The 11,770-nt window shown below is 39.6% G+C and overlaps 1 non-coding gene across 1 annotated transcript; it reads right to left on the bottom strand.

Annotated features, from left to right (window-relative positions):
- Positions 1 to 2,597: 2,597 nt before the first annotated feature.
- LOC127076963 (small nucleolar RNA R71) lies at positions 2,598 to 2,704 on the bottom strand. Its single transcript, XR_007786968.1, has one exon. It is a non-coding gene; the product is annotated as a small nucleolar RNA R71 (small nucleolar RNA).
- Positions 2,705 to 11,770: the final 9,066 nt, after the last annotated feature.

The following is an 11,770-nucleotide window of genomic DNA, read 5'->3' as shown; positions in this document are numbered from 1 at the left end:
CCTTGTTGCATTGCTTGTTTGACTATGTCTGTTGACTGTTGACTATTGGTTGTCTGTTTAGTTTATTTGACTTGTATACTGATTGAGTTAGATTTTTTTCCAGGTACATTAGTTGCTTAAGTTCTTTTGAACTTGCTTTTGCTTTTGCTTGGTTGCTTAAGCATTGAGGTATAATTTCTCTGACTTCATGTAGTCTGGAAGACCTGTCCTGTTATTTGGGCAGGCACCTGTCTGAAGCCCTCCTTAAGAGGCAATGCTTGTGAATGTTTATTTTTGTGCCAAGCAGGAAAAGACCTTTGATAAGGCAATTGGCAGATAAAAGAGATGTGCAATCCATCTCCTGCTAGTCAGTGTGTCATCCACTTTGCTCACACACCTTGTGTTGATGCATTGTGGATATTAACCCAAGATATTTGTTGAGTCAGTCACATGTGGAGAAGAGTTCCAACTTTCTGAACTCCCACTTTCATTTGTCTGAAGCTCTCCCAGGCCAGGGATAAGAGTTGTGAGGTCTTACCCTCACTTCCCACTTCATCTGCTTCACCCTAACTCTCAATGTTAGGGTTAAGAGCTAACTACACCTGATTCCAGTTGGCTTGTGTTTCACAGCCTAACCTTGTGTGAGCCCACTTTGTTTGTATATAGTGTGTGCTAATTGTGTGTATGTTTGCTTTGCCTATGCTGTTTAGGATAGCTTGCTGCCTGTGCAAGTTAGATAGAAACCTCAACTTAGGACCACTGTGGATTGCATGATAACTATTAGGCTCGAGTCAGTCTCCCTTCTAGTTTGTCATTTCCCATTCTCTGGTTAGGAGAAAGTTTCTCCCCTGTTAAGGGGAACTACGTTGCCCTGATCCTCATACCAGATGAGGTACGTAGGCAGGAGATCATACGAGATCTCTCTGGGCACCCTTTTTCTTTTTGTGTGTGTTTGCTTGATAGTTATTAGGCTCGAGTTCCAGACTCCCTATTAACTTGTCTGTTTGTTATCCTTCTCTTGTGTGTTAGGATATGGATATAAGACCAGCGATTGGCTATCCGTATCCTATTGGTGTTTGTTTGTGTGGAGTCCGACGTAAGTCCAGCGATTGGCAGTTGGTTTCCTGTGTGTGTTTGTTGGTTCGGAGTCTGATGTAAGTCCAGCGATTGGCATTCGGTTTCCATGTTTGCCTGTTTGTGTGGAGTCTGACATAAGTCCAGCGATTGGCAGTCAGTTTCCTGCGTGTGTTTTGTTTGGCGTGCGTGAGCCGAACTACGGTAGCTCTGATTCTCATTCCAGATGAGATACGTAGGCATAGGATGCGATATCCTAGCGAGCCCTTTCCCCTCTTATCCCACCTGTGTTGTTTCCAGTGTGTGTGTACATTCTTTTGAGCAGTGTTTAGCAACCTTTCTTCTATCGTTTTGAGCGTGGATCCCGTCGAGTACGACGGATGCGTAGGGGTGCTAATACCTTCCCTTCGCATAACCGACTCCCGATCCCATCTCTCTTTGGTCGCGAGACCATGTCTTTTCCAGGTTTACTTCGAGTGTTTCCTTTCCCTCTTTGGGATAAATAACGCACGGTGGCGGCTCTGTTTGTTTTGTTTTAGCCCGCCGGTTGTTTTTCGCGGATGCGACACATCACAACTCATATGAACTCTTGTGAATGATTGTGAGGTCCAAATCTCAAGAATGACCACCATCTATTGCTCAATGAATGCCTTTAATTGCTTTGACATTTTATTGCTTCATCTGCAAGACAAAGGTTAGATGACATATTTTTGTACTTTTGGTTAGTGATTAAAAGAAAAGCAATGACATATAAATGCAAGGAATGCTTGGTGATCAAGGACCACTCAAAAAGATAACCCACCCACAGGGAAGGAAGCAAGGTGCACAATGATCCTTGAGGCAATGCAATAATATGATATGATGCCATGAGGGATCTTAGGGACAAAATTGGGGTCTTACACCGGGGACTTTTATTTAGTCGATATCGTAACTCTTCTGTTACGCTGTAGAGACTAAGGCTTTTTTTTTAATTATTTTTTCCTTCTTTTTCGTTGATTTGTATGCCACACGCTCGCTCACAAGGCGAACCGTACTACTTACGAATCAATGACGTTGAACAATATCTCCGAGTCTTACGACGAATTCGAGAATATCGTGCTGCAAACAATCTTTCTCCAATCGAAATTCCTGATCTCAAAAATCTCCTTCCTTCGCCGATACCCGAGATGGCAGAACCAGCTCATGCTCTTCGAGATTACGTTGCTCCATCGCAAGATGAGCCACATTCGAGTATTGCTCCACCCGCAATCGAAGCAAACAACTTCGAACTTAAACCTTCACTGTTGCAGGCAGTGCAACAGAACCAATTTTCTGGAAATCCTACTGAGGATCCAAACCTTCATTTATCCGTATTTGTCCAATACGCTGATACTGTTAAAGCTAATGGTGTCACTTCAGAGGCAATTCGACTTTGTCTCTTTCCTTTCTCGTTAAGGGATAAAGCTAGAAGATGGCTTCAGTCTCTTCCTTCTAACTCAGTCACCACATGGAATGATTTGAAGAAAGTCTTCCTTGCCCGATATTTTCCTCCAAGCAAAATAGCTATGTTAAGAGCCCAGATAAATGGATTTAAGCAGAAAGATAACGAGTCTCTTTTCGAAGCATGGGAAAGATACAAAGACATGATGAGACTTTGTCCACACCATGGTTTAGAGGACTGGTTAGTAATTTATACCTTCTATAATGGTCTCTTGTACAACACAAGGTTAACAATAGACGCCGCCGCAGGTGGTGCACTTATGGATAAACCTTACGCCGGTGCTTATCATCTTATTGAGAGCATGGCCCAAAACCATTATCAGTGGGGAAGCGATCGAACGATGGTAGAAAAACCTCAAACAAAAGGGGGCATGTACGAGATAAGTAGCCTTGATCATGTTAATGCAGAAGTGGATGCTCTTGCCCAGAAAATTGAAAGTTTGAATGTATCACCTCCAGCCACCGTGGTTGCCGTAACTCAAAATTGCAAAGTCTGTGGAATTCAAGGTCACACTCCTACAGATTGTCAACTCCTAACAGGAATCCAAGCAGAGCAAGTGAACTATGCTCAAGGAAATCCCTACTCGCATACCTACAACTCAAACTGGAAGAACCATCCTAATTTTTCATATAAAAGTAATAATGCTTTATACGCACCAGGTCAAGCTCCCAGTCAAGCCCCAGCTATACCTTCTGGATATCAAAAGCCGACCCCATCTACACCTAACAATAACGTTCCTAGGAAATCCAACTTGGAAATCATGATGGAGAACTTCATAGCTTCTCAACAGCAAACCAATAAAGAGTTCTTAAACCAGAATGTACACACTAACGAACAGATTAAACAACTAGCAAGTAAATTAGATGCCCTGGCTACCCATAACAAAATGCTGGAAACACAAATCTCACAAGTAGCTCAACAACAAGCGCCTACTGCTGCCCCAACTGGTACATTTCCTGGACAGCCCCAACCTAACCCGAAAAGCCACGCTCATGCAATTATATTAAGAAGTGGAACGGAGGTAGAAGGACTGTCTGACCCAAGGATTGAAAACCAAAACTCTAAAAAGTCAACTGAGGAAGAAAGTAAACTTAAGGAAAAGGAAGAGTGTATTAAGGAAACCGTAGAAAAGAAAGAACCTTATGTACCTCCGCCACCTTACAAACCACATATCCCTTATCCTCAAAGGCAAATTAAAACCAAAGACGTGGGCCAATTTAAAAAATTTGTTGACCTACTGAAACAATTAAACGTCACCATTCCTTTTACAGAAGCTATTACACAGATGCCCTCATATGCTAAGTTCTTTAAAGAAATTCTTTCTAATAAAAGGAAACTTGAAGATAGCGAAACCGTTACACTCACTGCTGAGTGCAGCGCGATAATCCAAAATATGCCTCCTAAACTTAAAGATCCTGATAGTTTCTCTATACCCTGTCACATAGGAAAATTTGTCATAGACAAAGCTTTGTGCGATTTAGGAGCCGGTATCAGTGTTATGCCCTTGTCCATATGCAAGAGACTTGAAATGGGAGAATTAAGACCAACTAAAATGTCTGTGCAATTAGCAGATCGTTCCGTTAGATATCCCGTAGGAATTCTTGAAAACATTCCCGTGCGCATAGGTCAAGAGAAGATGAAGTTACCCCCATTATATTGGGAAGACCATTCTTAGCAACCGTCGGTGCCACCATAGACGTAAAACGAGGACGACTCACTTTCGAAATAGGAGAAGAGAAAATTGAGTTCATTCTTTCCAAATTTTTGAAAGCACCTGCAATAGATGACACGTGTTACTTCATGGATATCATCGATGAATGCATAAAAGAAACAGAATTAGAAAATGACGAATTGTCTGACTGTCGTGTAGAAGACAGACTTAACCAATGTTTAGCAATAACATCGAATCCTACGCAATGCCTCAAGAAACCAACCCTCGACCTGAAAACACTTCCCAAAAATCTGAGATATGAATTCCTAGACTTAGAACTTGAACGACCAGTGATAGTCAATGCAGACCTAGGAAAACTCGAAACCGAAAAACTCCTACATATCTTAAGAAAATATCCAACCGCACTAGGATACAACATCACCGATCTTAAAGGGATAAGTCCTTCTATTTTTATGCACCTCATCATGCTAGAAGAAGACTATAAAACTTCTAGGGAACATCAGAGGAGACTAAACCCGATCCTGAGTGAGGTAGTAAAGAAGGAAGTAACGAAATTATTAGAGGTAGGTATCATATATCCTATATCCGATAGCAAATGGGTTAGCCCTGTACACGTAGTACCAAAGAAAGGGGGTATAACCGTGATCGAAAATGAAAAAGGAGAAACTATAACCAAACAAATCGAATCGGGATGGAGAATGTGCATTGACTATAGGAAGCTAAACAAAGCAACCCAAAAAGATCATTTTCCTTTACCATTCATAGACCAGATGTTAGAACGATTAGCCAAGCATTTACATTTCTGCTATCTGGACGGTTACTCAGGCTTCTTTCAAATACCAATTCATCCTGATGACCAAGAAAAGACAATGTTCACATGTCCTTTTGGTACCTTCGCTTATCGACGAATGCCGTTTGGCTTGTGCAATGCTCCTGCAACCTTCCAAAGGTGCATGATGGCAATATTCGCCGATTTTCTCGAAAACATCATGGAAGTCTTTATGGATGACTTTTCCGTATGCGGACAAAGTTTCAAAGAATGTCTTGAAAACCTAGAAAGAGTTCTAGAACGATGTGTAAAAGTAAACTTAGTACTTAATTGGGAAAAATGTCACTTTATGGTACAAGAAGGAATTGGTTTAGGACACATCATATCAAATAGAGGAATTGAAGTAGACAAAGCCAAAATAGAAGTAATCGAAAACCTTCAACCTCCGAAAACTGTGAGAGAAGTACGAAGCTTCTTAGGACATGCCGGTTTTTACCGACGATTCATTAAAGATTTCTCTAAAATAACTAAACCTTTAACCGGATTATTAATGAAAGACTCTGAATTCACCTTCGACAATAAATGTTTAGAAGCATTTCAAACACTTAAATAAGCGTTGATCTTCGCGCCCATAATGCAGACTCCGGATTGGAATGAACCATTCGAAATAATGTGTGACGCAAGTGACTACGCCGTAGGCGCTGTTTTAGGACAACGAAAGGATAAAAAACTTCACGTCATATATTATGCAAGTAGAACTCTGGATGAAGCACAAATGAATTACGGCACGACCGAGAAAGAACTTTTAGCAGTAGTATTTGCACTAGATAAATTTCGTTCTTACTTGGTCGGAGCTAAAATAATCGTTTACACTGATCACGCTGCCATTAAGTACCTCTTAAAAAAAAGGACGCTAAACCTAGACTCCTAAGGCGGATCTTGTTATTACAAGAATTTGATTTGGAAATCAAAGATAAAAAAGGAACTGAAAACGTAGTAGCAGATCACCTTTCTAGACTTGAAAACCTGGAACCGGAAAGAACATCGATCAATGATGATTTCTCATATGATAAACTTATAGCTAATTTGGAAGAAAATAGAGCTGATGAACAGGTAGAGACCACTGTGGCTATATGCATTACACCATGGTACGCTGATTTTGTCAATTATTTAGCCGCCGGAGTAGTTCCACTTGATGTATCCTACCAACAAAAGAAACGATTCTTCCATGACATAAAACATTATTACTGGGACGACCCTTTACTTTTCAAAAGAGACCCCGATGGTTTTTTCCGTCGCTGTATACCTGAAGAAGAGATAGAAAGTATAATCCAACATTGTCATTCCGCTCCTTATGGTGGACACGCAAGTACATCCAAGACCTGCTCTAAAATCCTACAAGCCGGTCTCTATTGGCCAAACATATGGAAGGATGTGCATGCCGCTGTCAAGAAATGTGATAGGTGTCAACGCACAGGAAACATATCTAGACGGGACGAGATGCCACAAAAAGGCATTTTGGAAGTAGAAATTTTCGACGTGTGGGGAATAGATTTCATGGGACCTTTTCCACCTTCTTTCGGTAACAAGTACATACTCGTAGCGGTTGACTACGTATCAAAATGGATTGAAGCTATAACTTCTCCAACAAACGATACATGAGTAGTAATTAGACTCTTTAAGAATATAATTTTTCCAAGATTTGGTGTCCCAAGAATAGTAGTCAGTGATGGTGGATCGCATTTCATATCTAGGATATTCAAAAAAACTATTGTTTAAGTATGGTGTAAAACATCGAGTAGCGACACCTTACCATCCTCAAACCACTGGACAAGTGGAAGTGTATAACAGAGAAATTAAACAGATATTGGAAAAAATATTCGCCACCTCGAGGAAAGATTGGTCATCAAAATTACCCGAAGCTTTATGGGCATATCGAACCGCTTACAAAACTCCCATAGGAACAACCCCATTTAGGCTTATTTATGGTAAATCTTGCCACCTCCTAGTGGAGTTAGAACATAAGGCCTATTGGGCTATTAAAAATTTAAATTTAAACTATAAGGCCGTCGGTGAAAAGCGAATCCTTGATATAAACGAATTAGAGGAGCTTAGACAAGACGCATACAAAAATGCCAGAATCTACAAGGAAAGAACGAAAAAATGGCATGATGAACGCATATCAAGGAAAACCTTCAAACAAGGCGATGTAGTCCTATTCTTTAACTCTAGACTTAAGTTATTCCCAGGAAAACTACGCTCTAGATGGTCAGGCTCTTTCCAAGTCACTAATGTCTTTCCTAGTGGGGCTGTGGAAATTAAGGGAAAATCTATTGAAGCATTTATCGTAAACGGGAAGCGTCTGAAACATTATCACTATGATGAAAACAATGAAGACTCGCAAGTCCTGCACTTAGACGTATTGTCTCCTAAATTTATAGATTAACATTTAATAGTTTTATGTCGAGCTTGCAATATTAAACAAAGCGCTTCGTGGGAGATAACCCACAAATTTTTACTATTTTTTCTTTGATTATTCTTTTGATTTTATTCAGTATTCATTCTTCATTTAATTTATTTTATAAAACTTGTCTTCTTTTCTTCTTTCGGCATCTGGCCAAATCCTGACTAAATTCTTATTTTTCTTTTCTTTAGTTAACACTAACCTGATGGGACATATTGATCGTATGGGTATCAAATTCCGAGGGAGAGCTCAGAGACAAAAATTTGAAGAACTAGCGGAGAGAGAGATGCACCCAAGTTTTTATGCTGATGATTGGGCAATGACTGTCCTTGGACTAAGAGAGAGTGTCCTATATCTGCTGAGTCAAATAGGGTGGGAAACCACTCCTATTCGAAGACAATTGGTTACTTACCGGAGGCTAACTCTAGAATTCCTTAGTTCTCTGATCTATTTACCAAACCATGGAAAATGAATAAACTGAGGTTTCATTCAGTTCAGGATGTTCAACATGGAGTATCAGTTTAACATTCAAGAATTCACTAACCTTTTAGGGTTCCCTACTTCTTTTGATACATTCACCATGAGCCAAGAAGACCTTTTTGAATATAGAGAGCTTGAGCATTTTTGGGGAAGTTTGACAAGAAATGACGACCCCGAGGAACATGAGTTTCTTTCCGGAAACATACATGACCCGGCCTTTCGTTATTTCCACAAGATCCTAGCACACACTCTCTTTGGGAAAAGATCCAACATTACCACAGTATCACGTGATGAACTCTTCATAATATTTTGTGCTTCCCAGAACCGTCCAGTGAATGGTGCCACTTATATGTTGGCGAGTTTTGACCGCCTTATTCAAGACGACCGTGCACCGATCCTAATAGGAGGATTGATAACTATGATTGCTAATGCTATTTGATTGCGCCAACCCATGCTTGATTTGAACCCTTTTTGTGGCATTGAGCCTATGAATATACCTTTCCCCTTCAACACTATGTTTATAGGAAACCTTGGACCTGAAGAATTTGAACTAATAATTAACAACCAAGTTCTTTACCTATTCACCATGCCTAGTCCGATGACTAGTGTTCATAACCGAAATAATTGGCTCTACAACCTGAATGGAATACCTTCTCCTGTTAGATCTGTTGAATCCATCCAAGATTATGAGATTTGTGACGACCAGATTCCTTATGCTGAGTCTGATCCATAAACACCAATTGGTTACCATGATGTTGCCTCTCCACCTCATCCTATCCCGTCTGCAGAATCGGCAATACCTGATCTTAGACATCATATGCCCGAAACTGATTCTAACACCTCCATTCAAGCTTTGATGTCAGAACAAGATGCCATTAGAGAAGAGTTAACTAATATGGGACATGAATTCATGGAATACATGGGTAGAATGACAAATCAATTCCACGAGTTGCTACACCGTGTCAATTCCTTTGCTCCTCCGGCCACCATCGCACTCGGCTTAAATCTAGGGGACCGACTTCAGAATTTACAATCTCTGCCACCCCTATTTATGGATATAAGCTATTGTCGCTCCAACCGCTTAATCAAAACTAGGGTGGGCGGAAGGTATTATCTTATGGTGAATAACCAAGAAGTCCCAAGCGTTGTTTTGCCCAACATTTCCCTCACAGATGTTACCAACCCCGACCGATTCATCTACGATCTGAATGCTCCCGAACCTACCGAGCCTACACAAGCAAACCCGCCCCCGGACGAGTTTGACGAAATGGAGCAAGGTGATCAAGGTCCTGAACAACAGTCAGCCCCGCTTAATCCTTCCGATAATGTGGCTGGTCAATCCTTCTGACATCGTCGAAGAAGAAGGCCTGCAACAAACGATGACATCATGGATGCTATTGAACATCAAGCCCAATGGCTTGATGCTATGCAGTCCCAGAATAACAAAGTAATGTAACTGATGCGCCAGATGCAACAACAACAAGATGCGAGGAATGCACTAACCGATCAGTGATACACTGACTTGCTCAACAGGTTTGATGACTTGGAAGTACGTCAACGATCACCGGGTCCGAGAACAAGATGACGCAGGCAGAATTGAGCATATTTATTTATTTTTCCTTTCTTTTCGCTTTTCTTTAAAACATTGGGGACAATGTTTCATTTAAGTGGGGGGGGGGGGGGGGAACTTTGTTTCCGTTATGATTATTTCTCTTTCAACATTCCTCTTTCAAGTATGTTATTTCCCTTTCATTGTTATTTCCCTTTTTTTAACTTATTAAAATATATATATATATATATATATATATATATATATATATATATATATATATATATATATATATATAATATATTTATTTTAAGTCGAGTCCCTAGTGTGAAAAATCTTTATTATCCACTCCCCTCAATTTTCTTGAGTCATAACAAAAATTTAACACACTCGATAAGTATAAAGGTTGCTTATTTTATAAAACTTGAGGGAAATTAAGACAAAATTATTACCGCCCCAACACTCTAAAAACCTCAACATGTTAGATCAGGCTAAGTACCTATTATACCAATTCCTTGAACTTTTAGTAACTCCGAGTAGTTTATACGAGAAGTCGGCACCATCTTAATAGCAAACTACGTGGAGAGCCGATGAATATAAGTGAATGATTCCCAAAATAACATATTAAAAATCAGGAAATGCACTAATTAAGTTAGGTGATCCTTACCCGATCATTTAATCCAAAGGTTGCGGACCCTACAAAAACAATGTATGAACGACCCATTGTGAGTTGGTTCAGCGGTTTTTGGTGTTGAACTTGGTAGGGCGGACTACGATCCGATCCCCCGCAATTTGCAATGGACTAAATAACAAAGTTATCCAACTTATGTACCAGAACTTCTAGCTAAAAGGGGATCAGAATCGCTAACCAGTTACTCCACTATGTGCGCGAAAAGATAAAGGGCTTAATGTGATTTCGCTAGAATGAAAACGAGTGAAATAAGAGTAAAAGAACTAGGCTAGCTATAATAATGTGACTCGAACTGGTTGGCATAAGGTGGGGTTATCTGATGTTGTAACGGTAGTTGTTGATGTTAAGATTAAGCTCAGGTTATTTCTAAACGAGATTTACTTGCAACCTAGTACGAATTGATGCGTGTTTAGAAATTTCATCTGGCTAATTTTTTTTAAAAACGACTTCTATATTGTATCTTGCTTGAGGACAAGCAAAAGTCTAAGTATGGGGGAGTTTGATAACATGAAATAATATCACATTTTTGGACTCGATTTAATTAAATTATATTATTATTTCATTCGATTTATTTTATATTATTCGATATTACTTGATATTTTCCTTCTATTTATTTCAGGTAACATTATTTGAAGCATATGTGAAAAAGAAAGAAAAGGGGTGCAAAAAGAGGATTCTCTAGGAAAAGCATTCCACTAAAGCCCAACCCACAACTACAAGGAAAAGCGTTGTGACGCTGTGACGACCGCCACACATGGTGTGACGAGCGTCACGCCCCACTGCTTAGTGTTACGAGCGTAACACATGGTGTGACGAACGTCACACCCCCACTCCTATTCTTCTGCCTTTGACTTTGACGCGCGTAACAGAAGCACTCCTTCCCTATTTCTCCGCTTGACTCGTTGACATGTTAGAAAACCTACTGAAGAGACTTTGGAAGAAACGGTTACTTTATGGATGAATATAAATAGACCTCAAGGGATCCAATTGAGGGGTCCTCTCTCTTTTCCGCCGTGCAAGTTTTTTTTCAGCAATATATTTTCCAGCATTCCATTTTCTCAGCATTTTTATTTTCCTTAGCATTTTATTTTCTTTTCTTTGTTAGCTTAATTTCTAGGCATTCAATTAATTTTCTCACAATAGTTTCTACACCGGAAACTATTGTGTAACTTTTACTGGATCTAACCTTACGTTAGATCATAGTGTTTTACTTCTTTGTTTTTATTTTACTGTCTGATCGAAGATTGTGAAGAACAAATCCAACCGGTTTGTGGTGGAGTGTTCAAGCATCGAAGCTAGGGAACAACCAAGATTTCTATTAATTTTACAGGTTCATTAATTTATCGTTTTAACTTATATATGCTCTGTGCTGCTGTTTATCTATATTGTTTGTCTGATATGGCTGTATTTAAGCATAATAATTGTTTAGGTTTGTTTAGCATGTCCGACTAAATAAATTTAGATATCGGTATGTAAAGTAAGCGGAATAAAGGAATCAAAACTGAGTTGGTTTAAATTTATTTCAAAATATAGTCACTCTTTTTATGGTCTCAATTTACAGAGTTAATACCAAAGTTTTTGTACGAGAGTAAAAGACATAAAGAAGTTAAAA

The sequence above is a fragment of the Lathyrus oleraceus genome, chromosome 4 (assembly GCF_024323335.1).
Source record: "Lathyrus oleraceus cultivar Zhongwan6 chromosome 4, CAAS_Psat_ZW6_1.0, whole genome shotgun sequence".
In the NCBI taxonomy this organism is placed as follows: Eukaryota; Viridiplantae; Streptophyta; class Magnoliopsida; order Fabales; family Fabaceae; genus Lathyrus; species Lathyrus oleraceus.
Note: the sequence above shows the minus strand (reverse complement) of the source record. Positions and strands in the feature narration are given on the sequence as shown.